General features: G+C 41.0%; 1 long non-coding RNA gene across 1 annotated transcript in view; it reads right to left on the bottom strand.

Annotated features, from left to right (window-relative positions):
• Positions 1 to 3,262: 3,262 nt before the first annotated feature.
• LOC311515954 overlaps positions 3,263 to 27,715 on the bottom strand; it is a 45,572-nt gene continuing 21,119 nt past the window's right edge. Inside the window, exons 2-4 of the long non-coding RNA XR_014710273.1 lie at positions 16,755 to 16,865; positions 10,960 to 11,053; positions 3,263 to 3,447 (exon numbers count right to left, since the gene is read on the bottom strand). This is a non-coding gene — a long non-coding RNA (uncharacterized lncRNA). The remainder of the gene's footprint in view (positions 3,448 to 10,959; positions 11,054 to 16,754; positions 16,866 to 27,715) is intronic.

The raw sequence follows: 27,715 nt of genomic DNA, 5'->3' as shown, positions 1-27,715 counted from the left end.
CAAAGGTAAAGTAATTCATTCTTCCACCCCTAATTTAATTACAATTAGGGAACACTACGTCAAAGCAGTCATCAACTTCTAACATTAAATTTCTGTTTTTCCTATTTTCATTCATGCCATAGATGTAATGACTAACAAGTGTCTAAACTTGCGCTCCTAGTGGCATTTAATTTTCTTGGCTTACTGGTCAGCTGCATCAAAACTGCGGTAAAACCATCTTTCACTAGTTACTGCTTTCAGTGGGATTCCATCTATCATATCATTAAAGAATTGAATAGGATCTAATCAAATCAAACTAATCCAGAGATAGAACTTGTTTCTCTCGGATGACTCCAAACTCATGTTTTAAGCAACAACAAAACTGATACATCCACTGACACTTCCTTAAAATCCTTGAATATACTTCATTACCTAGAAAAGTAAAGTTATATCCTACTGTTTAACGGAGAACTCTTCTGAACTGTCCTCTGTCTTTGACACCTTTTTCTTTTATACAAATAAGCAGCTTTTCCCTATTTTTATTTTAAAAAGTAGCTGTGATTATGACTACTGATATCTTTCCCACCCTGCACATTGAGATTTAGAGCATTTCATCACACTTCTAAAGTCTCTAGGGCATATCCTTATCAATAAGTAATCTCATCCATTTGGTCCTGGAGCAGACAGAGACCTTGCTCTGCTTACCACATTGGAACCCCAGTCCACGTGGATTCTTCTACAATAAAATCACATGGACATCTATTTTCTATACCTGGGTTGTGAGTTTGATTTTCTCTGCTTTTTATAGTCTCTCAAGGGTACTTCTGTTCCTGTATCACTTTTTTCTTCCCCTTAAATATTTCACCATAGTTTTCCTGTAGCGAGGAAAGTGTGGCTCAGGGCCTCTCTTTTCTGTATCATCTTCATACGTACAAACATCTTCTTAGAGATCTTAATCTCTCTGCTATATCTACAAAATGAACTCAGATTTGTTCATCAGCCATCTTTATTCCATTGCTTCTGATCCAGCCTCACCCACAGGTGGCTGTATAGCATTGCATCTCCTCACTTCAGCATTTAAACACTATGTTACAAATTGTTTTTCATTTATATTAGCTGGAATGCCCTAACAGTAACATTTAAACTAGTTTGTAAATCAAATCACACATTAAAAGTGCTTTCTTTGCTTTTTATTATTGTTCTGGTCTTTTATTGTCACAAAGAGAGAAGTACCACAAACAATTTTTAACACATAAAGATGTAGGGGTTTTTTTTGTTGTTGATTTGTTTTCACATTACGAGCGAATGTAATTTATTCCCAGGTAGGTGTTTAAAGCCAGACTGCAAATAATAAATACAGTCTCAGGGGCTGATTCTCCTTTGGCTTTCACCTTGTTAAATCCTTTACCGTAGTGAAAAATGGTGGCAGTTAGAATTCCCCAAGCTATCAACCACTCAGGACACCTCCACCATGCAAGACTTTGGAGGAACTCTGATAAGGATAAAGAAATCCTTCTTTATCTCCAACACAACAATGGCACATGATCTTAAAAAATTGAATGCCACAATTGGTCGGACTCAGCATGAGATTCCTGTCCATTGTTGGCTTCTGAAGTCCTTGTTTATACTTGTGCTATCATTGATATAACTTTTGGTCATGGTTTCCTAGATAAATTCTTGCAGAAGAAAGGATTTTAATCTGTATTAAACATATCCGGTGTACATAGGACTATGAATGATAACTGTCATCCTGATAGTAAAATGAAACCTAATGAAACCAATTTCTCTATAAAGTCAGTATTACATCTCTGATTGCTCACCCTTTGACACTCTGCACCTTCTCCCCAGCACTGCTGTTCCTTTCATTTGTCTGAGTCATAAGTTGTGGGCGATGCTTTGCATACAAAAGTACCTTCAGTATCACAGCATCTACAACATGAAACCACAAATATGCCCCCCAAACTTCCCCCTGGTTAATTTTTACTTGGTGCATATTGGTCTATGTGACAAAATCTGAGGGAACATAAAGCCTGGTAATTTTACAGTGCTTTAGCACATTTATAAAATAATACTGTCTTTCAGCTGCAATGAGTCTTTTAAAATTCCTTTTATTTTCTATCAGGTTTTGTACTTGTCAATGATGTTAAAGAACATTCATATAGTTCTCCACTTACCAAGCACCAATGGCATGCAATAGGTAGTAGTTAAATAAGGAACCAAGCAAAGAAAAAAGTTCTTGGCATATCCAACTGAAAAGCATTTCCTTTGAGCTGCTTCTAATTTCGAAGAAGGCCAAGCACAAATTATGAAGGACTAACTGAATCTGAATATCAACAACATGTATTACAGCTAAGGAGGAGTTTAATGTCTCGCTAATGCAAGATGCTATCACATTTGTGACCAGGAGGTAACAGAGGCTGACTCCCTACTTGGGTCACATCCACCACACCACATGGCAAATGCACATTTTCAAACCAGGTGGGTTTACCATGTGCCAGCCTTTCTAGTAAGAAAGTCATAAATATCCAGCTCACATCATATAGTCAAAAGCTTCTCTCATGCCTTCCCAAATGACGGGGATGACAGGAGGAAAGCTCAATGCCTAAACACAGATGCAGGGTCTCACTGCTGCATAATTCAGTGAGGCAAGGTAGAGGGATACACACTTCTACATCGGGAGCCATCTTCTTTTTGGGCACCATGTCATACTTCCATATCTCTCAGGAAGATTTCTGAGCTCTTCCACTTCTAGGAAATTAAGCATGATCATTAATAAACTCAGAGGATGCAGCACTGAACCACCAAACAGATCATCCCTGGAAAAGTCCGCACTGTGGAGACACTGGGATTGGTATGAAATATCCTTAAGTTTGTGTGGCACAGTAGCAGGGAGGGTCTTGACAACCCACAACCCTATGAGCCAGCAGCTGAGGCAGTATAGTACAGCTTGCCCCGATTTCCCCTGAATGCATGAATACCAAACAGGGCTGTCTGGCACAGGCAGCGTGGACAGCCATACACAGCTGACGCAAGGCTGTGATAGGTGTAACACCCTAAAGCATATTTGCTACAAGTCGGCCAAATGAGTGTGTCAGAACGCAGGCTTTCACCTGTATTGTAGAGACTACTAAAGAAAAGGAGTTCAAAAACATTTTCTACACATACATGGCTGGATGTGGCTATGAAGTCCCACTTTTATTAATGGACGGATCAGTGGTGAAATCCTGCAACCAATGAAATCAATTTGCTGTGGACTTCAAAGGAGCCAACATTTCACCTGAGAATATTTTCTTTCTTGAAAGTTTTGTTGAAATCCAAGTACAGCAGAGGTTTTTAGGCCCAAGCTCGTTCTCTCAAAACTTTGTTTTCGTTCTGCAATAAGTTAGACCTGGTCTTGTGAAGGATCGCAGCCGAGGCACGCTGTTGGCAGCCGCACACTGCAATTTCTCACTCTGTTCCACTGATAATCTAAAGAGACCAATTCAATAAAACATTGCTCAACAATTACATAGGTTTCTAAGGAATTTACTTGGAAAAGGTGTGAATTGCACAAACAACAAGTCAAGACCATGGTTGTGCTATTCACAAACGTCTTTCCCATGTGCTGGCTCGGCTTCATTCTGTATTGCATTAGCAAAAGAGAAATTAATCTTCACTGCACTGTTTTCTAAATATAAACTTGCCCTATATCCTTTCATTTTAATTTATGTCTGTGGAACTCGCACTACAACAAGGCAGCGAGGCAATGCAGTCGGAGAAATATGAGGCTCTTTTTCCATTTGCAAGGTGAATCCAAATATGCAGTTTTCTGATATTAATTTTATCTTAATAGGACACTCAATGATTTTAGAACTTTATTTATATAGAATACTTTATGTTAGCAGGATCACTTTTTCAGGAAATGATGTCAGCATCTTTTTGGTGTCCTTGTGTCAAGAACATGGAATATATATATATTTTTAAATCCTGTGATCTTTTGTGTGAGCACACTGCTGTTTTTATGTAATGTGAATCCACATAATAAATAATAATAATAAAGAATTACATTGCACTCAGCAATTATACAATGCTTTATATTTTGAAAGTGCTATGCAAACATTAATTTGGGCTGCATGATCATCAGATTTTTCACAAGTTAAGCAGGGTCATGGCTGGTGAGTACTTGGAAGGAAAGGAAAACCCAGAGGAAAACCTAGATTGCAGCAGTAAGTTATTTTGCTGATTCAAAAGATGGCACTGGTTTAAAAAAAAAAAAAAAAAAAAGGGAAAGTGGGGGAAAAATGATCTCTCAAAAACTTCAAAATTTCAAAGATATTTGCATTAGGGCTTGGAATGGATCCTATTTTCCCCATTTTTCGCAATATTTTTATCATATTTTTGAAGTCTTTACTGAAATGTTTAGTTTACAAAATAAAACATGTTTTCTTACTGAAAACTGGGGTTTCAGTACATGAAACAGTTCAATAATTTTGAAAATGATTGATAAAAAGTTAATAAAATATTGATCAAAATGGGGAAAATGGAAAAGTCAGTAATGTCAAAAAATCGTTGTGATCCTCTGCGTGGCTTGGTCCTCCAGCCATGTCACTGTCTGTTTTCCCCTCTTCCAGCAGATGTTTAACTCCTCAATAGTCCTAGGTAGCCTTCCCACTCACTGTCCCTGTGCCACTCACCCAGTGGCTGGTAGGGGAACCCGGATCCACCCTCTTCTCCAGGTTCCAGCCCAGGGACCCTCAGCTCAGCAGTCTGGGCCTTCTCTCTCTGGTGTCACTGCTCTATCCCTAGGCTTCTTCCTACCACTAGTTCCCCTTTTCTTCCTGGACCTACCAGTTCCTAAAGCCTCCTCCCTCTTTCCAGGAAGCGGCTGCAGTCTCCACTCACGCCTCCCTGTCTCCTGGGAATGTCTACCTATTCCCAGCCACCCCTTCTCCTTGCACCTCCTGTGCTTTATAGTCCCCACCTATTCCTGCCTAGCTGAGCCTCCTTAATCAGCTGCCTAATGGCTTAATTGACCCATCTGGCTTGCATTAAACCCTGCAGTGTGAATGGGGGTAGTCACCCCATCACACACCCCTTAGTCATCCCTTTTCTAAAATGAACAGTCCCAGTCTTTTTAATCTCTCCTTTTGTGGAAGATGTTCCATACTCCTAATAATTTCTGTTGCCCTTTTCTGTACTTTTTCCAGTTCTAATATAATCTTATTTGAGATGGGGAGACTAGAACTACATGCAGTATTCAAGGTATGGGTGTACCATGGATGTATATAGTGGCATTATGGTATTTTCTGTGTTATTATCTCTCTCTTTCCTAATGATTCCTAACATTGTTGGCTTTTCTGACTGCTGCTACATGCTGAGCAGATGTTTCCAGAGAACTATCCACAATGACTCCAAGATTTCTTTCTTGGATGGTAACAGCTAATTCAGACCCCATCATTTTGTATGTATAGTTGGGATTATGTTTTCCAATGTGCATTACTTTGCATTTATCAACACTGAACTTCATCTGCCATTTTCTTGCTCAGTCACCCAATTTTGTGAGATCCCTTTGTAACTCTTCACAGTCTGCTTTGGTCTTAACTATCTTGAGTAGTTTTGTATCATCTCCAGACTTTCCCATCTCACTGCTTACCCCTTTTTCCAGATTATTTATGAGTATGTTGAACAGCACTGGTCACAGTACATATCCTTGGGGGTTGGCTATTTACCTCTCTTTACTCTGAAAACTGACTGTTTATTCCTACCCATTGTTTCTTATCTTTTAACCAGTTACTGATCCATGAGAAGACCTTCCCTCTTATCCCATGACTGCTTACTTTGCTTAAGAGCCTTTGGTGAAGGACCTTGTCAAAGGCTTTCTGGAAGTTCAAGTACACTATAACCACTAGATCATCCTTGTCCACATGTTTGTTGATCCCCTCAAACAATTCTAACAGATTGGTGAGGCAAGAGTTTCCTTTACAAAAGCTGTGTTGTCTCTTCCCCAGCAAATCGTGTTCATTTATATGTCTGAGAATTCCTTTCTTTACTATACTTTTAACCAATTTGCCTAGTACTAAAGTTAGGTTTACCAGCCTGTAATTTCCAGGATCGCTTCTGGAATGTTTTTTAAAATCAGCATTATGTTAGTTATCTGTCTGTCACCTGATATGGGGCTGATTTAAGTGATAGGTTACACACCACGGTTAGTAGCTCTGCAATTTCATATCTAAGTTCCTTCAGAACACTTGGGTGAGTACTATCTGGTCCTGGTGATTTATTAATGTTCAATTTAGAAAAGAATTTCAAAGGTTCCTTTTACAACTATAAAAGCTATAAATGTAAGGCCTCTTTATTTCATTCTATAAGTGTAAAGGGACCTTATTGCAAATGAGAATTAGGCCTTGAGGATTGGCTTTTATTTCAAAGAAAGCTTAAATTCTGGAGCACAGATGGCAACTTAAAAAAAGTACCAGTTTGCCAATCAACTTCCAGCCCGCCCATTTCAATTCTTGGAAACAGTCATTTTAAACTGTTTTCTAGTGTTGCTGTGTACTGTTAACAGCTGCTACGTTCCACATGAGAGGTGGCTGAATTTCATTTTGTGCACTGGGTATAATTTTCAAAATGCCCTGAGATTCTTCAGGACGAAAGGTGCTATATAAATATAAACTATTATGCCTGGAGTGTCCTAGATGTTGCAGGTTTTATTTGGTTAAGTATGTGGCTGCTGCAAGGACCAAAAGAACATCCTGACTAACCTACAACATGAAGAATGCTCCCTAGTAAATAGCTTAGGGGTGTAAAATCCTTGAGAGCATCCCTTTAATTTCATTTATATAATTTTATACTGTCACACTATTAAAAACAAAATGGCACTAAAGGAATATACAAATTATTCACCTCCTTCGAAAATCTGAAATAAGAAATGCCAAATTCTACAATCCTTACTCTATTGTTACCCATTCAATACTCTCAAAGCTCAGTTTTTGCCTTGCTTCAAAAAGCCTGACTTGTCTGAATCACTTGCAGTCATTAAGTTTTCTAACATGGATCTCTGGGAAACTAAAGTGCTTTTAGCAGCTGTGTCCCAAGCTAAGAACATAGGTCTCTGCATACCCTCTCAGCCCTGAGGAGGGAACCAGGGGCCTCAACATTTTGGCTAGATTTTATATTGTTTGTCTTTTACTGTCACAGAGGCGGCTGCTGCTGTTGCTAAGGATGACATCTGATGTTGACATAGGGGATCAGACATAGGGGAGATAGGTATTGAAAGTCTCTTCTGTGTTCTGTCAGTGGGAGAAAAAGCAGTGATAAGAACCTCACAAATGGCAATAAACTACACCTCAAACAATGGAAAAATCTTTAGAAGAGGGCATGCAATTCAGTACCTGAAGAAGGTTATAATGATCCCTCTCACCCTACCTTTAATTCCTCCATACTCTACTTTACATGAGATGCTTGACAAACAAACCAGGTTATGTAAGAAAATAACTTAAATTCTGCAAGAAATATCTATTGTAGTCCCTGTAAGGACCTCTGTTGAGACTTGCCTCTGGCAGCCACATGGCAATTTCTCATTCTGTCCCACTGACAAGCCATCCCACAAGAATACAATGTCCCTTAAAACCTTGTCAGTTTTTTAAAAAAAAAAAAAAGGAGTACTTGTGGCACCTTAGAGACTAACCAATTTATTTAAGCATAAGATTTCGTGAGCTACAGCTCACTTCATCGGATGCATACCGTGGAAACTGCAGTAGACATTATATACACACAGAGACCATGAAACAATACCCCCTCCCACCCCACTGTCCTGCTGATAATAGCTTATCTAAAGTGATCATCAAGTTGGGCCATTTCCAGCACAAATCCAGGTTTTCTCACCCCCCCCCCCCCAAACTCACTCTCCTGCTGGTAATAGCCCATCCAAAGTGACCACTCTCTTCACAATGTGTATGATAATCAAGGTGGGCCATTTCCTGCACAAATCCAGGTTCTCTCACCCCACTCCAAAAAACACACACACAAACTCAATCTCCTGCTGGTAATACCTTATCCAAAGTGACCACTCTCCCTACAATGTGCATGGTAATCAAGGTGGGTCATTTCCAGCACAGATCCAGGCTTTCTCAGCCCCCCGCCCCGGGGACACACACACACATAAACTCACTCTCCTGCTGGCAATAGCTCATCCAAACTGACCACTCTCCAAGTTTAAATCCAAGTTTAACCAGAATGTCTGGGGGGGGGGTAGGAAAAAGCAAGGGGAAATAGGCTACCTTGCATAATGACTTAGCCACTCCCAGTCTCTATTTAAGCCAAAATAATAGTATCCAATTTGCAAATGAATTCCAATTCAGCAGTTTCTCGCTGAAGTCTGGATTTGAAGTTTTTTTGTTGTAAGATAGTGACCTTCATGTCTGTGATTGCGTGACCAGAGAGATTGAAGTGTTCTCCGACTGGTTTATGAATGTTATAATTCTTGACATCTGATTTGTGTCCATTTATTCTTTTACGTAGAGACTGTCCAGTTTGACCAATGTACATGGCAGAGGGGCATTGCTGGCACATGATGGCATATATCACATTGGTGGATGTGCAGGTGAACGAGCCTCTGATAGTGTGGCTGATGTTATTAGGCCCTGTGATGGTGTCCCCTGAATAGATATGTGGGCACAGTTGGCAACGGGCTTTGTTGCAAGGATAGGTTCCTGGGCTAGTGGTTCTGTTGTGTGGTATGTGGTTGTTGGTGAGTATTTGCTTCAGGTTGCGGGGCTGTCTGTAGGCAAGGACTGGCCTGTCTCCCAAGATTTGTGAGAGTGTTGGGTCATCCTTCAGGATAGGTTGTAGATCCTTAATAATGCGTTGGAGGGGTTTTAGTTGCGGGCTGAAGGTGACGGCTAGTGGCGTTCTGTTATTTTCTTTGTTAGGCCTGTCCTGTAGTAGGTGACTTCTGGGAACTCTTCTGGCTCTATCAATCTGTTTCTTCACTTCAGCAGGTGGGTATTGTAGTTGTAAGAAAGCTTGATAGAGATCTCGTAGGTGTTTGTCTCTGTCTGAGGGGTTGGAGCAAATGCGGTTGTATCGCAGAGCTTGGCTGTAGACGACGGATCGTGTGGTGTGGTCAGGGTGAAAGCTGGAGGCATGTAGGTAGAAATGGCCCAACTTGATGATCACTTTAGATAAGCTATTACCAGCAGGACAGTGGGGTGGGAGGGGATATTGTTTCATGGTCTCTGTGTGTATATAATGTCTACTGCAGTTCCCACGGTATGCATCCGATGAAGTGAGCTGTAGCTCACGAAAGCTCATGCTCAAATAAATTGGTTAGTCTCTAAGGCGCCACAAGTACTCCTTTTCTTTTTGCAAAGACAGACTAACACGGCTGTTACTCTGAAACCTGTCAGTTTTAACTAAGTTAAGTAGATGGCTACCTCTATATTTCCTTGTACTCCCCTACACTTCTCATAGGAAATGCCTATAGTATGTCTCCAACAAATTCTGGAGTTACCTAGCTTCACATACTTACCAAGAGCCTCACTCTTCAATCCTTACTCATGTATCAACCCTACTCAGATGAGTAGCCCAAATGAGGGCTAGAGGCTACTTGCATGACTGCTGTTCAACATAAAGGTGGCTGATTTAATTGATCTGTTATCCCTTAATAAGTCAAGGCAATCAGAAAGTTTTTCTAAAGAGCAATCATTGTAAAATGCCTGCTTTAATTTACTAAATATTATTTATGTAATTAGATTTAAAATGACAAAAAGATGCATCTCTTTAGGCGCCCTGCACTTTCCTTGAGTATACAACATAATGCGATCCCAGCAGCATTGCAATAATCATCCTAACAGGAACTAAGCCAGTTGGATACCCACAGAAACTCATTTCTACTCCTTTATCATTATGAGAAGCATACCTGCAGCAATCTCCAAAGACCCTTAATATGGGCTACTTGGCAAAGATAAGCCACTGCTGGCTGAGCTTTTATTTGGATTTCAAAGTTATGTCAGTGGCACCCATAAACTGGGATAGGTAATATTTTTATGGACATAAATTGAAACAAAGTAGTATATCAATATTTTAAATTACTAAACTTTCCCCATCTTTATAAAGGGTTAGACGAGTTTCAGCAATGGGCAAATGTTCAAGTCTGGTCAGATTTTGTCCAAACTAATCCATCTCTCAGTCAGCAATGGCACATATATTGTTGTTCAAGTCTGGTACACAAGAGCCTGATGATGTTGAGTTTTCTAGGCAGACAAGGTCAATTTTTTCTGAGGCATCTCCACTGTTTTTCAGAAAGTGCAGGAATTGAAAGGGGAGTCCACTAATCTCCCTTCACAATTAGTTCAGCGCTTGAGTTACTATAGCACTTTCACTTTCCCACTCCTACCCCAATCACTCAAATCTGAGTCATAACAACATACCTAACCTTCTGTGCATCTGAGTGGGAGGTTGTTTTGGTTGGAGGCAAAGCACAGCTACTGTGTGACACATAGTGCCTTTGTGGTGACATCTACATGTCTTTTAAAGCTGTATTTATACCATTTGTTAATATTATGTAATAACAGAAGATGACAAGATTGTGAACCTTGTGTTATTCAATATTCATAGTATCAGAACAATTAGAGAGAGAAAAGTCTATCAAATTTCTAACCTAATCTTCTGCCAATGTTGACTTGTTCCTTACGGTTTCTTTTTCCAGAGCTCCATCCATAAATTAAAATATTATTATAACAGAGTGGCCAATCCTTGGAGTAAGGTCATCTGTTAAGACGCTTGAATCCTGCATGAGGACACTGTAGAGTTATAGCTGAATCATGCTAGCAAGTGGATTCAGTTAGCGCCAAATTGGATATAAAAAGGGTCAGAGACATTCTCAGGAATGAAGGGAACTAGAATCCAGGCCAGAGAGTTTCTGTAGGGATAAATCTAGGAATCCTAAGTTTGTGAAGAAAGTTTAGTCTGAAGTTTATGTTTGCTTGTAATTTAACTTACCAGTAAATCCAAAACCCAGGAGAGGGAAATTCTGGATGATCTATGATATGTTCTGCTCAGAGTAGGGGGGGGAATGACACCTGTGGATTTCAGCCTAGGGAAAAAAAGGGACATTTAATACTTTCACAATCCAAGCTTCTTATGGACTTATTACGCATATGCAGTCACATCATTTATTTTCCACACAGGTAGAGAGCTCATCAAGCAATTTTGAACCTTTAGAAAGCTCCTGTTCAAGAATGGGCTAAGATGCTGTAAGGAGAAGAAATCTTGTTTTCCAAAACTGGAATACCCATCCTGTTGAGTAAGATGCTAAGCATGGTAAAATTAGGAAATAAACAGGAGGCATTATTCCACCTTATTCTGTTCTACCTTCTCATTTATGGAAAATTGGTCATTAACTAATTGGAAGATCTTCTAACACAGCTGCTATTTTTAAATTTCTTTGGAATCTGTACCAACAATCCTCTTGAAAATAGTTCACACCTGGTTTGTTAGCTAATGTACCAAGCTGAGACCAATTATTGCTTATGTAGTTATCTATTAAATACACTAGTTTATATTAAAACATAATTCTAAAATCATGTTTTCTAAACCCATATATTTATTGTTTCCTTTTACTAGCATTGTCTCAAAGCAAGTGCAACATTTGTAACTTGAGTAATTAGAACCAGGGCAGTTCTTTCTAAATTGTAAGTGAATATCTCTGTGCCGTCCTTTTGCTTTGCATCCAATTAATGCTAATGCATACTGTCCTACAAGAATCTGCAAGCTGTACTGAGAAAAAATGCAGTGTTAGTTTTGTAATTTAGTGCACAGAGTACATTTGTGTAAAAGCTTTGTAAACTGGGCCCATGGTCAAAAGGAGCAATTAGCACTTTGTTAGTATGCAATGATGTACTAATCTGCACAGTCCCCAAAAGCAATTGTCTATTCCATTTTGCCCTCATGTGCAAATTTTCTACAGCATGTACAGCGCTGCTTCCAAAATAACCCGTCATAGTGTTATAAATTGGGTTCCCTATGATTAGTACCTACATATCAATTAGAAATTATTTGTTTGAAAAACTCACACTGTACTGTTAACCCTTCTGAGTGGGTCAGGATGTGGGGAGAAGAGACCTTATTCATAGTTTACTGAAAATGGTAAGCAACTCTAACTCTTCTGTCAGGTGTTTCAGTGAGTAATGAAGGTTAAGTTCAGGTGACATAATATTCCCTTCTGATCAACCTTTAAAGATACCTCCTCGCTACATTTTAAAATAGACCCTTGCAAGCAGTGACAAGGTGGGTGAGGTAATATCTTCTACTGGACAGACTCCTGTTGGTGAGAGAGACAAGCTTTGGAGCTTAGAGCTCTTCTTCAGGTCCTTGCAAGTAGTGTCCTCCAAGAAAATAAGAAAGCCTAGGTCACTGTATGGGTACTTCCCAATTCTATAAGTCATGGACCTCATGTTAAATGCGGTCTTGTAATAAAAATCAGAGGGTTTACCAATAAGAGTGACAATTATAAGAAATAGTGCACATACAACATACTGTTCCATGCTGGGAGTGGATGGGTCACTGCAAAAACTAATTTCCCCCTGCTTATATTCACACCTTCTTGTCAACTGTTTGAAATGGGCCACCTTGATTACATTAACCTCATTAGCACTACAAAAGTGATTTTTCCTCCCTTGGGATTCACCCCTTCTTGTCAACTGTTGAGAATAGCCCACTTCCACCTTAACTGAATTGGCTCATTAGCACTGACCCCCCACTCGGTAAGGCAACTCCCATCTTTTCATGAGCTGTGTATTTTTACCTGCCTACTGTATTTTCCACTTCATGCATCTGATGAAGTGGGTTTTTGCCCAAGAAAGCTTATGCCCAAATAAATTTGTTAGTATCTAAGGTGCCACAAGGACTCCTCATTGTTTTTGCTGATACAAACTAACACGGCTACCACTCTAAAACCTGTTCCATGCATATTACACATCCCCCTCTAGTGGCCGTTCCACGGAGGATGTGAGTCTAATACAACTACTAAACAGTAGAGTTACTCCTTTAACTTAAGTGGTAGAGATTCATGCTTTTAGTGCTGGAGGTCTTGGGTTCAGTCCATAGTGATGATCAAAGGTGGGGATTGTTACACATGGAAACGATTAAAAGAGGGATACAGTCAAACATATAACCAGTATTTTCAAAAGTGACTAGTGTGTGTGGCTCTCAAACTTGAGTCACCTTGCTGAAAAACTGGCCCCTTAAAAGGTGTCTCAAGTTGAGCACCCAAAAACTGAGGTACTCACAATCACTAGCAAATTTTGAAAATCTTGGCAGTGGAGCCAGGTTGTGGTTGGCTCTTTGCATGTTCATAAAGTTAGGGAAGGTACAAGCAGCTCTCTCCCCTATGCCTTCTGTCAAAGGATCAACCATAGTTGCAGACTTGTGCTCCCCTAGAACAAGGGTTGTTTAGCATTATACCCCCTGTCAAGGATTGGCATTTCCAAAAGGGGTATGAAGGATAATGGAGTGGCACAGTGGCTGCCCCACCTCAGAGTTTACAGAGACATTCTTCCTCACTGATGCCTTCTGGAACTCCCACTGGGGAAAAGCAGCTCTGCAATATCACCTTTATGGCAAAACCTGGATAATATTCACCAGCAACTCCAAAGCTGTAATCCAGTTGGATACTATAAAAAATCCAATCCCTGGAAAAAAGAAAGTCCCTTAAGTTGACAGTACAGTTGGTGAATGTGATGAAACTATCTTTCATGGGGTCCTTTGAATAGAAAGACTGTTGTTTATAGTTGCTGCCCTCGTAACTGTCTCTAACAGTGAGCAAGACAAATTCACCCCATCCAGACAGGATCTGGATGTTGGCAGTAGCAACTGGGAAACAATGAAAGAAGGTGGGTGCAGCAGTAAGAATCTGACAGCACAAGATGCTCCTCTCCTCTCCAGTTTACATCTGCGACTGGCATAGTAGATGGCTAATTTTTTAGTGTAGTGGGAGGATGCAGTTGTTGGAAGAGGTGGAGGCAGTGCACCAAACAGGACCCTTTCCCTTTTTGCAAGAGCCAACTGGAAAGTGGAAAATCCTTTTCATTAAAATCTTCAAAGTCATTTTTATTCCAAACGTTTCAAAAATGAACAATTGCTTTTAATAAAAAATGTCAACAAAAGTTTGATCAGAACTTTTCATTTCCCCTCCTCCCCATTTAGCCAGCTCACAGTGTAAGGAATTTCCATCTGGCCTCTTTGTGGAATAGAAGAGCAATAGGCCTTAAAATAGTTCTTGTCGCTTCCAATTTAAGGGGAGCTACCAAACACATGGCCCCAAGATGGACTTTTAGTTTTTTGTTGCTCCTCCCACTGTAATTTTTGAAACCTTTGTGTTTCTCAGTATCTGCCATTTTAGTGACAGCGACTGAACACTGACTACTGTTTTTCAACAGCAAAGCTACTCTGACAAGCTGTTAAAAACACTGTTTAACTACTTTCAACTGTTTAACTGCTTTTCTCTAATTTTCTCTTCTTTTCATAACGTGGTAAATTATAAACAGAGCAATAAACAGAGCTGGTGTGATGACTGCTTGGCTGGCTGAAAGCGAGGAATGGAAGATGGTAGTTGGAGAGGAGCTGAGCTCCTTATAACTGTGCATGTAAATATTTGGATCTATGGTTTCTGTGTATGTATTCCCTAATAGTTTTATTACTAATAATGGCTCCTGTGGCATAGCAATATGAATCTGCAGAGGCAATTCCACCTACTTGCTCTCCTCATCCACTTCCTTACACAAGCAGGAATACTTAATTCAGTTGCTTGCCTCCATCTGTCTTTCCATTTTCCTTATTCATCTATCCAGGGCATCACATTTTGCAAAGAACACTTTAAATGGGTTCTGAAAGGAACACAGAGTTGCTTGGATGCTACCCAACCTGGTAAGGCACATACAGCGTTTGAGAGTTGTAGTTAGCTTATAGTAACGTGGATGTAGCTGTCTGAAGTATTTGTAAAGATACTTGGTTACCTCTCAGATAGTTCATTTAGATTTAACTGTCAATGAATTCTGTACACAGAGCTGTGGTAGGTGATCAGTGGCTAATATGCTAACCGGAAGGCTGTTTCTGTCCCTACTTAGTCTTAGCACCTGCCACTTGGGAATCCCTCCAAGATTTGCTTTCTGTTATTGAGACTATGAAAAGTGACCAAGAAATGTTATGATAACTCTAGATTTGCCTATCTATGCTTACATTTTCAGACTTTGCAAATGAATAAACCACAAAATAAGTGCATACAAACTGTAAAATGTTGTGAGATATTATCCAAACTAGACGGATATAGTCTCCCAAAGATACGGGATTTCTGCAGAATACTCAATATTTGTCTATTGTATAAGATTAACAGCAGAAAGATTTTTTTCCAAAAAAGAGCTTAAATATTACTTAGCTGAAAATTATAAACTACTGATATGTTATTTTAACCTAAAAGAATCCATTTATGCATATTTTAAAATATACGTTGCTGTCATGTTGCTATAAACATTGGCAATGATTAGCACTGAAAAAATATTCAAAATGTAAACTGTTTCACCATCTGTGCTGTTTGTTTATTTTTCATATTTCACTCAAGTTGGACAGTGAAACTTGATTAGTCTGTTTAGCTCTCATGCGCTAGCCCAAGGATGCAGCGTTTCTGTGGCAAGCATCACTGGGGAACATTTACATCCAACCCTCCCATCCCTAGTCACTGTGTTTTCACTGAAACATTATTTAAAATTACTTATTTTTTAAAAAAATAAAACCTAAATAACTTGACCTTGTAAAAATTATTGGATAATTATTCCATGCTCACAATTTCAGATGTTAATTATTCCCTTGGCCATAACACTGTCTTACCCTGGACTTTACTCTGCTGAGGATGAACCCTGTTAAGTTTGACAAATGTGCACCTTGCAGTAAAAAGATATTGATCACCAGCTAGCATAAAAGGTGCCTGAAATACCTTGATAAGGAGCACTCAACTCTGGGTAATGCAGTTGATGCTACTTTTATGCTGTAGGCTAGGCACAAGTGTGTATATTTTTTATAGGTCATCCTCACATAAAAAGTCTTGTCCACTTGACTCTCTAAATTTACAAGCATCAAAGTTCAAAGTAATTGAAGATGACATTGAGGTTAGATTGTATGATTTAGTTTCACCTTTGAAGATGTTAGATCCATCTGCATGATCTCATTAGAATTCTGCGAATCCTTGATGCTTCTTTCTTCTTTATTAAAAAGGAAGAAAGATCTGAAGCAACTGAGTTCTAAGGTATGGAAATAGTCTTCTAACTCGAGATATTTGGGACTGCTTTCTATTCCTAACAGAGAGTTCTGGAGCTGGGTATATCTCAAGGTGATTTGGTCTCTCAGTATTTGACAGTAGGGGCATCCTCACTATTGGGACACTCAGATTAGTGCTTCAACACCAAGAATAAAAGTTTGGTTTGCACCACCAGAGCCCTTGGAACGGACACCTCATTTGTTCCATTGAAGGGATATCTGTAGGTACTAGAGGAAGAACTGACCTCGGGCTCAGTGTAATCTGCAGGTCTGAGTAAATCCTAGGTAATTCTCTAATTAGAGGGCTTTGGAGAGAGCTAATATAAGCAACCTATTTATTGGCTCCAAGTCAGATCTACAAATCTGATAGTCTTCAGATATGAATGACAAAGATGCCTTAGCTCCAGTTCTGAGATCCATATTTCTTCTCCCAGCAAACATCCATCAAATAAGGAACAACTTCAGCCAAGGCTGCTAAATTTCCTTACCTCTTGGTGGCGACTGCTCCTAGCAGTGGATTCCCACATTCTAGGCCACCACTCCCACTAGTGCTCACTTTCTGTGTTTCTTCTGATATTCCAGGGCACACAAAATGTTCACTATTTGGTGAAAGGATAGTTCAAAAAAAGAAGAGCGTTAAAACAATTATCTCCACATCACCTCTCCTTTTCTAAATTCTTAGCAATTTGCCCTCTGCTAACAAGAGTGCGGCACATGAACAAGATGCATCAGGAAGTCAAAGAATAAGAGAAAATGGATGAGAGAAGATAAGGATGAAGACAGTTAGCAAGCAGCTGTGGTGCTGGGTAACATTCTTTGTGAGAAGTTTTATTTTGAAATAACACTGGTGAATGGCAAGAAGGAAAAATTGCAGAAATAGGTTATTATAGAAGTATTTTGATAATGCCACTAGGAGAGCTGAGCAGAGAAAGAAAGAGCTCAGAAAGAAAATAGCTCAGGAACAAAGAAAAAAATCAGCAAATCAGAATGAAAGTGTTAAAGGTCTTGCAGAAAAATAGAGAATTGGCGAGGTTTGGAGGGAAAGGAGATAAAAGTCATAAAACCTGAGACATTTTTTCATATGAAAAAATGGAGAATATATATAAGCAAATGGGGTTTGTCCACCATAGAAGCCTGACCAGATAGATTTGTTGTTTTTATTTTCCTTTTTATTTGTCCTCTAATTTTGTCAAGCATTCCCTTACATGCAAACTGCCTGACACTTGACGTGGCTGTGATACAATATACATGACAGTCATCTACAACAGTAGTTCTCCATTCTTATTTTTCAAGTATAAAAATGTCACACTTGTTGGAGACATAATTTTCTTATTCATTTTCTCACATAGGATTAAAATATTAAGTCCTTTATTCTGTAACTTTGAATCCGGAATGGATTGTGAATGTGGTATCACAAATTGGCAGAAAGATCACATTTTGTCTGAATTTTTACATCAATCACTCTCAAAGACAGACTAATCAAGCCTGTCAATCTTATGAAGACTGACATGGCCAACAAGTGTGCCACTGCACTGTAACCGGTCAGACTTTATAGAATCATAGAAGATTAGGATTGGAAGAGACCTCAGGAGGTCATCTAGTCCAACCCCCTCCTCAAAGCAGGATCAACACCAACTAAATCATCCCAGCCAGGGCTTTGTCAAGCCGGGCCTTAAAAACCTCTAAGGATGGAGATTTCACCATCTCCCTAGGGAACCCAGCCCAGTGCTTCACCACACTCCTAGTGAAATAGTGTTTCCTAATATCCAAACTAGACCTCCCCTACTGCAACTTGCTCCTTGTTCTGTCATCTGCTACTACTGAGAACAGCCAAGCTCCATCCTCTTTGGAACCCCCCTTCAGGTAGTTCAATGCTGCTATCAAATCCCCCCTCACTCTTCTCTTCTGCAGACTAAACAAGCCCAGTTCCCCCAGCCTCTCCTCATAAGCCATGTGCCCCAGCCCCCTGATCATTTTTGTTGCCCTCCGCTGGACTGTCCAATTTGTCCACATCCTTTCTGTAGTGGGGGCCCCAAAACTGGACGCAATACTCCAGATGTGGCCTCACCAGTGCTGAATAGAGGGGAATAATCACTTCCCTCGATCTGCTGGCAATGCTCCTACTAAGGCAGCCATATATGCCATTAGCCTTCTTGGCAATAAGGGCACACTGCTGACACACATCCAGCTTCTCATCCACTGTAATCCCCAGGTCCTTTTCTGCAGAACTGCTGCTTAGCCAGTCGGTCCCCAGCCTGTAGCGGTGAATGGAATTTTTCCGTCCTAAGTGCAGGACTCTGCACTTGTTGAACCTCACCAGATTTCTTTTGCCCCAATCCACCAATTTGTCTAAGTCACTCTGGACCCTATCCCTACCCTTCAGCATATCTACCTCTCCCCCCAGCTTGGTTTCATCCGCAAACTTGCTGAGGGTGAAATCTATCCCATCGTCCAGATCAGTAATAAAGATGTTGAACAAAACTGGCCCTAGGACCAACCCCTGGGGCACTCCGCTTGATATCGCCTGCCAACTAGACATCGAGACTTAGCAACTCCTACCATAAAAGCATTTGGAAATTTGGATTTTGTATTGATCCCAATTTGGCTTTGCTACACAATGACTTCTGTAGCTGCACTGCATCAATACTTCACGGAGAAAGGTTACCCTGCATGAGTCGATCATGTAAAATTTACAGATATGTTGACATGACAACATGTGAATTATTTGAAACTTTATTGCTATCAATGGTAAGTGATGCATTTGCTGATGTCAAGGCAGCTCTGAAAGTGCTGAGGTAAAGGTAAAGGTAGAAGCCATTTATCTATCTTTCTACAACAGCTTTTAAATAACATTTTCATTCCCTGGGGGCAGTCCCTTATGCTTAAAAGGTCACATTTCTGCCTAACTCCTCCATTTTTGGTGACTGATATTTACAAAAACAATGATTTAATATTCTGAAAATTAATACGACAAAAGGAGTGATGTTTTTCCCTTCATCTGCACAGGGACTCCTTATAACCTTATGCAACCCTGACAAAGTGGCCAACATCTCTCAGCCCTAATGATCCAAGACAATAAGCTGTTAGAAATGGCTTTCACCCAGTGTCTTTCATTCTGGCCCACCTGTTTTGTTCCTTGTGGATCCCCTATTCTCCCTCCTCTCTGTGAATGTTGCACTCCAACTATGGAACTTCTGCCCACAATACAGCTAGTCATCTGTATGGCAAACATCTTTCTGATCCCTTCACTCTGGGACTAATGGGGAGATTTTTAAAGGAGCCTAAGGGAGTTAGTCACCCAAGTCTCACTGGAATTCAATAGGACTTGGGCACCTAAGTCCCTTATCTCCTCTGAAAATCACAGCCTCCAGGCCAAATCCTAAAATCCTTACTCTGAAAATACTCCTGTTAATCTCATTGGGAGTTTTGCCTCAGTAAGGACTGCAGGACTGGGCCTTTAATGTTTCAGCCTTACTTAAATCCAAGGTGTATCAGACTTGTTCAAAGGTCTTTTTTATTACATGCTACTTTCCAATTATAGCTAAAGCATGATAAATGCTGCTGTGAAAGGTAAACATCTTTAATGGCACAGAGGCTCATGAAGTGTCTTTGCGTATGAAGGCTATAACAACATTTAAAAGCTGAAGGTTTGACTCAGTCTGGTCAAGTGCCTCAAAAACAAAAACAAAAAGATCCCTCTTTTTTCCTCAGCTGTGGTGCAGCACCTGCCATTAGCTGTGGTGGTTCCTATTTTCATATTGTCTGACAGTAGCAGTTGGACTGAGCCAGAGCCAGTGAGGCTGAGCGGCAGACTCCCTGCTTCCACAAAGCTGAATTTAATAAGATGAGAACAGTATGCCAAGATGGTGAGCTCCCTCCCTAGCACTTATCATGACACTAGTCACTCAGCAGGGCCCTTATTGCAGCAGTAATCTGGGTGAGCCTGGCAGAGCGTCCTGCTTACAAGTTCAATATAATAGAACAGCAGGGCACTGGGGGTCTGGCAGAAAAGCTTAGCAAAGTTAAAGCCTATTACTCTATGCTTGAAAAAAAAATGGCTCTCAAAATATTATATGCCGAGTACAAAACCAAGCCATGTCAAGTGCAGTGATATGCTCAGCCTTATCCATAATGGTGCATTCTTTAGTCTATAGACACAGGAAACATGGGTTTAAATATCCATAATTCTGATGGAAATGTATATGCAAATTTGTAATGTTCTTTTGCTCTTTTTACCTATTAAATACAATGCTACCACATAATATATAGATAGCTAAAAGAAAATAACTTTAATCTGCTTTTAGGTGTATGAATTGGTGAGAGGTTGGAAAAATCTATCACTTTCATTTTATTCCTTTCCTCTCCTGCATCCTTGTATTTTTCCAAGTGACAAGAATCAGTTGGAGCAATAGCACAGCTTACTGTCTTTTCCCTGTAGGTGAACATACCTATCTAGGCCTAGCCTTTGACAAGGATGGTAGCACGAAAGTTGGTAAGGTTTAGCTTGTAAGAATTAACAGTCAAGGAAAGGGAAGCTTTAATTCTGGTCTGCCTACAATAGTCTAAGATATCTTTAAAAAAAGTTGGATTTTTTTCATATGGATAATTAGTTATCTGAGTTGAACATCTTAAAAATACACTTTCCTCCCCTCTACACATCAAGCTTCAGCAGGCGTCTCTTATTGTGTGGACTTGAGTTCAAAACAGTAGTGTGCTGATTTATCCATAAAACAGCATCAGTTACTGCTATGACCAGCAATTTTGAAGGCACATTTTACCTGTTGGCCACTGTCAGCAAAGACTTTCCTATCCATTTGGGAGGCCACAATGTTAGATTTCTTGGAAGGCAATCCTAAAATCATAGATCAGGTAACAGGACATATGGAAGAAAAAAAGAGAAGCAGCAATCTTCCCTATTTCACTGAATATGCTACACTTATTATGTGTCTAGATGTCACCTGGATGGATGCCAGAGTCAGCTTTTGACTGTGTGCTTTAGGACAGTGGTTCTCAACCAGGGGTACACATACCCCTGGGGGTATGCACGCAGAGGTCTTCCAGGGGGTACAGCAACTCATCTAGATCAGTGTTTCTCAACATGGGGGTTGTGGGATGGGTTTAGGAGGGATCACTAGTGGAGGGCTGGCATTAGAGTGTGGCAAGCAGGACAATTGTCAGGGGCCCTATGTCACAGGGGCCCAGCAAAGCTAAGTTACATGCTTCAGACCCAGATGGTGGGGCTCGGGCTTCAGACAAGGCTCACAAGTGAAATTTAAGTACAATATTTATATTCCAATTGATTAATGTTATAATTATATGGTAAAAAGAAGAACGTAAACAATTTTTCAGTAATAGTGTGCTGTGACACTTCTGTATTTTTATGTCTGATTTTGTAAGCAAGTAGTTTTTAAGTGAGGTGAAACGGGGAGTACACAAGACAAATCAGACTCCTGAAAGGGATACAGTAGTCTGGAAAGGTTGAGAACCACTGCTTTTTTGTTTTTGTTTTTTTGTTTGGTGTGTGTGTGTGTGTGTGTGTGTGATGTGTTTCTGATCTCCTCCTACTGGTCTGTAGCATTTCAGTGACAATCCCAACTAGATAGATGGAAACTCAAACACTGAATTCTCCATTCTCTTGTCTCTGTGGACAGGCCTGGATACTTTTGACACCTGTTTTGTTCTGGGAAGAAAAGTCTTTCTGTGTAAATAAAAGCTCATCCAACTTTCTGTTCAAAGCTCATCCAACAAAACCAAGCTGAAAAAAGACATAGTTGTGACACAAACCCATTAAAACAAAGGGAATGCATTTAAATATAACCAGCACCTAGCGTGTAGCAGAAAGCTGTGAATGTTAAAGTGACACCCCACTTCAAATGGATATAGAGGGTTTAGTCCAATTGTGTTGACTTTTGAATTTGTCTTATAATTATAAGGTTCTTTAAATGTACAGGGTCAAATTCTGCTCTGATTACCTCCAGTTCAACTCCATTGATTTCACTGGGATTGCACTGGTTGTAAAATGACGCAGAATCTGGCCCAAATTTTTTCATTAATTTCATTATTTTGTTATCTATAGAAAACTCATCACAGTTCATTCAAGAATGTCCTTAAGGAAATATCTGTGCTTCTATATAAAGCTAGTATTATTAATTTTGAAGTGCCATGGCTTTGCATGGCACTTTACAAACAAAAGGCCTGATTCTTCTAGGTACTATGCATCTTCAGGAGTTGAGGGTGCTGCTCAGGTCTTCCTGGATCAGTAGCAAACAAAGACAGCTACCTGTCCTGAGGACCTTACATTCAGAGGATCCAACCGATTATATGCTGAGCCCTCATTGTGAAACAGTGAGAGCACTTGAACAAAGTTGAGGGTTATGAGCCACTGTCAGTGATGAATAAATGTGGGAACCTTTTAGAGACCTAAACTGGTTTAGTTTCAGTACTTCTCCAGAGCTTACATGAATTTTTCAAGCTCTTTGGTATGGAAATTGTGCTAAGAAATCTTATGGGAAAAGGCTTTTCTTTGAGATTTCTCGTACTTCTTGGGTCCATTCTGGCCACCAATCCCATGAGCATGGCTCTTATGCAATTGCAGTACTGATACTTCACAGGAAGGACAGAAAAAAATAAAAGTGAAAATGAACGCTGAATTTACAGAAACATTTATTTTGTGTTAGGGGAAGGATGGACTTGTGGTTACAACACAGGCCTGGGACTTAAGAGATCTTCCCTTTCTCTACCTGAGCTGTGCCATAGACCTTAGGCTAGCAACTCAATCTCTCTGACTCAATTTCCACATCTGTAAAATGGCAACAATACATAGATACCTAACAGGGATGATGTGAGGCTTAATTTGGAAGTACAAAGTATTATATTATTATTTATTGAGCAACAGCAGTGCTTTTCAAAACTAAAGCTGGTCCTTCTCCCAAGGAAATTACAATTAGTCTGAATTTCAAGCTTTGGGCTGATTCTTATTTTATCCAGTTCAATTCATCCATCTCTTGCCATAAGCCTGATGTTTTCAAGTTGCACCAAAGACAAATTGGAGAAACTATTAGCGGATTTCACACTTACCACTTCAGACAGGTGAAAAGTCAATGACTTATAATAACTGTACTTAGACAGCTCCTTATTGGCCACACAATGCTGGGTCACATGCACAACTTATTGTGGGGCAGACTGGCTGTAATTTATACTAACTAAATTGGCTTCAAAACAAATCCATTCTGTCTTCCCCAATCAGTAGAATATGAATGTATTAATTTTGCTAAATCTTACTACTTTTAATCTATTCACTGCCCTCTTTGGAGATCTGCCATCACAAATGTGGGACTGTTTTGTAGGAAAGAAGAATACCACTCAATCAACAGATAAATGTGGAGCACCCCTTCAAATTCCAGAGGCCAGCAATTGAGAATTGAAGGCAGAATTAAACTGCTCAATCAAAAAAGAGAGCCAAAAATCAAAAGTGGCCTGAATAACCTGGGCATGATAAAGTGCTGAGGATCCCAAGAAGCATACAGCACCACGCTTATTCAGTATCGTCTAAAAATTAAGAAGCAAGCTCTACTGCTAGCCCAGAATAAGAAAAGATACACCATCTTAGTAGGGGTATCATAAAATGTGACAAGGAAAACTTAAAAAGTGTTAACTGAGTGACCCTGAATCCCATTATCAGTGAGGTCCATTGGAGCTGGTGATATGGGACTATTTAAAAACTGGAACGTAATGTCTCTACAGTGCCTAACGTGATGAGGTCCAAAAGAAAAAATAATCAATCTGTCAATGATGTCAACTAGTTGGGTTGGTGGAATGTGGAAGCTCAAATGGCATGTACTAAGGATCAGACAGCAGGAAAAAGAAATAAAAAAGCCAGAGGCAAATTAGCTACAGCATCAGCCAAAAGTACAAGACAACTGGAAACTTTTCTGAAGTTAAAAACGTTGGCACCCTAGGAGGCCACCTGGAATCCATTCACTTGAGCATGTCTCATCAGCTCACACCAACATTTTAGCATAAATAAACGTAGACAGAGTTTGCTCCTCACAAAGGGAAAATTTGTCACTGATTTGTCACATATATAATGATCACAAAGGACTTTCCTCCAGTGGAAGAGTTTTTGCAACCAAAAACAAAATTCTGACAAATTAAAAGTTTATTCCTTCCCTCACAGTGTGTGCAGTAACTGCAAGCCAAACTCAACAAATAAATTGGTAGCTAGCACTTTAGATGATGTGAAGGTTGGCCATATGGTTCCCACAAAAGAGAAGAGTAGTGAGTTAGTGGTAGTCCCTCCCCCTCTGGGTCAGTGGGAGGCCACTCCGCCTCACTACATCACTGGGTGTCACCCACAGTTTGGGTATTAGCTGAGCAACACACAGCCTATGGCTTTGGCCAACAGTTCGGGCAGAGCAGTAGTTAGCTAGGGGCTCTAGCCTGCATTCAGGGCAGTGGAGCAGACAGTTATGGGTCCAGGCCCGCAGTCAGGGTGGGGCAGTAAAGAGTCTGTGGCCCAGGCCTGTACTCAGGGCAGAGCATCAAACAAACAGTTATTAAGCCAAGCCCTTGATCAGGGTGGGGCAGTCGAGGGGCTATGGCTCAGGCCTCTATTCAGGGCCAAGTAGCAAGAGGGTCGGGCATCCTAGCTCTGGTGGATGGCTGAAAAACGCTGGCGCCGTGGCCTAGAGAGGGAGGACTGCCACCCCAGGGGTGGGATGGCAGTGGTAGGGGGATGTGGACCCTCCCAACTTCACCATGTCCCAGCCCAGGGCCCTAACAGCGGTGAAGTATTGCACAACTGGGTCAGTGGAGAATCCAGAAACACGCTGACTGGGTCTCCACCAATCTAATGAGGAGAGGACTTCTTGCAGGTCCTTCATCTTCTTGTCTTGCCTGGTGGATATACTGATTTCAACACCCTTGCATGGAGCACAGGTGAAGTCTGACATGCTGAGTGACATAGGTGCAGTAGGCCATGTGATCCAAGAATCTGAGACATGAGACATCTCTGGATGAGCTTGCAGATGACTGATGAGACTCATTATGGTCTGGAACCTCTTCTGTGGTAGATAAGACCTTATTGACCTTGAATCTAACACAGCTGCTATGAATCCTGTACTCAGAAATGCAAAAGTGTGGATTTTTTTCTCTGTTGATCTTGAATCCCAGTGGTGTAAAGAGCTGTAGATCACTTGAATCAAGCTGGTCATCTGTTGAGGAGATTTCACCTGGAGCAGGCAGTTGGATATACCTCAAGGACAATGCTGTGTCCTCTTAAGTGGGCTCCTAAAGCAGTCTGTAGCGTTATTCAGGCTACTAACTGTCCTTCAGATACTATAGGTTTTAGCTAAGTTCCTGTGAGAGCTTTTCTATACATTATGACACCTTATCCCAGTTGCGATAGTCATATTTCAGCAGAAGCACCTGATAATTTGAAATGCGCATCTGGAGACTCTCAGAGGAATAAATATTTCTGACAAACAAGTCAAGCTTTTTAGGGTTCTTCTCCATTGGCACCATCTTTGGAGGCCCTTGTTATTTGGATCTTTCATGCCCTTCTGCCACCACTGGTAATTCTTGGAGTGATTGGGTGTAGAAATATTCAAATCCCTTTAAGGGAATTTGAATATTGTCTATTCGCTTTCTTAGATGTGGATGCCACAGACGCTGGAGTCTGCCACAGAATTTTAACCAGTTCAAACAACTTCTCATTGATAGTTCAAGAAATATTCTTGTAGGCTCACCACACTTATCTCCATTGGAATTTCCAAGGTATCTGTCATGCAACATAAAAGGTCTTGGAAAATCCTACCATCATCCTGCTGGCTAGAAGCAGAAGGGATGATTCCTTGTTGCGTGAGGAGGAAGAGACTGCTGCTGGAATAAATCAATCTTCCCTTTCCTGCAGATGGACATTCTTGCCATTGTGCTCTTGCAGGTGCAGGCTCAGAGACTCTAGACACTGACCCTTTTGAACATGCACATGATATCTATGATGTCTTCTAGGAGAGCAGATATAATTCAAGGGCGAGGGGGCGGTAGAGAAAGTTTTCTAGGTGGTTGCATACCCCAGGTCACCCAATAAGCCACGATTTTATCTTGTTAAGGTAACGGGCTTAAGCCACGAGGGCACTATCAGACCACTATTACTCACAAGGGTAAGAGTGAGGGGAATGGATGGGGAATGCTGCTATGTTCAGCACAGAAGGAAAAAAAATAATTAACTTCATCCAACATGGGAACCACCCTGTCTATTGAGCCAGGGAAGCCGTTCTCAGGCTTCATTACACTGCGATCCCCTTCTGACAACAAAAATTACTACACAACCCCAGGAGAGGGGACCAAAGCCAAAGCCTGAGCCTCACTGCCCTGGGGGAGGGAGGGGTCAAAGCCAAAGCACGAGGGCTTCAGCCCAGGTGGGGGGCCTGTAACTTGAGCCTCGCTGCCCAGGGCTGAAGCCCTGGGGCTTCGGCTTTGGCCCCGGGTGGTGGGGCTCAGGCTTCGGCTTTGGCCCTGGGCCCCAGCAAGTCTAACGCCAGCCCTGGCCACCCCATTAAAACGGGGTCGCAGCCCCCTTTGGGGTCCTGACCCACAGTTTGAGAACCGCTGAGCTAGGGCACTGTCAAATCCCATATACACTTGAGCAAAGAGCTCACTGGTACTGAGGCAGAAGCACCTCTAGCAACAGACGAGGAGAGCTAGGGTAACACTGGTTGTGCGGTCACTGTGAGATCACTCAGTACTGAGAATTTCTTGAGTAACAAGAACCTTGGTGCCACAAATGTCTGCACCATGGATGTCACTATTGGAGTCATGGGCACCAAGGTTATCTGCACCAAGTGCACCGGAGCTGACACAGCACCAAGAAGTCAGTACCAGGGGAAGTACAGACTGCAGTTTAAGGCAATACCACTGGCCAGTGACCAGCCAGTCTGGGGCACCACAGGGACCAAATCTGGGCCATAGCCTACCTTTCAGCTGAGGCACATAAGCTGATACAGAGGCATGATGAAACTTTTGTCTCATTTTACTAAACACTGGAGAGGGTGGCTTATGCATAAGCTCATCCTGGGAACAATGCTTCTTCCTACCCCCTTCTGATGACTGGGTGGAAGAGGTCTTGAGTGCTCTGCCTGACTCAGAAGTCAAAGGGTTCAATCTCTTCAATGAAGAATGAGTTTGGAATAGGACCACTGCTTACTGGAGCACTAGCCAAAAGTGATAGTTCACGCTTGACAGGATCTTTTGTCTTGGGCTCTGAAGAAGCCCTTATTGAGCACTCCAGAAGAGCTTTCTATGCCCTCTTGGAGACGGAGCAACAGATCAAGCATCTGTCGGGGATGTGCCCCTCATCAAAGCAAAAAGGCACCTGGAGTGATCATCACTGAGCCGCTACCAGCCTCACAAAAGGAGCAAGTTTTAAATCCTGGGGACATAGATTCAGCCA

The sequence above is a fragment of the Lepidochelys olivacea genome (genome assembly GCF_965140295.1).
Source record: "Lepidochelys olivacea isolate rLepOli2 genome assembly, chromosome: 2".
NCBI lineage: Eukaryota > Metazoa > Chordata > Testudines > Cheloniidae > Lepidochelys > Lepidochelys olivacea.
The sequence above is the reverse complement of the archived record's forward strand: the minus strand, read 5'-3'. Positions and strand labels throughout refer to the sequence as shown.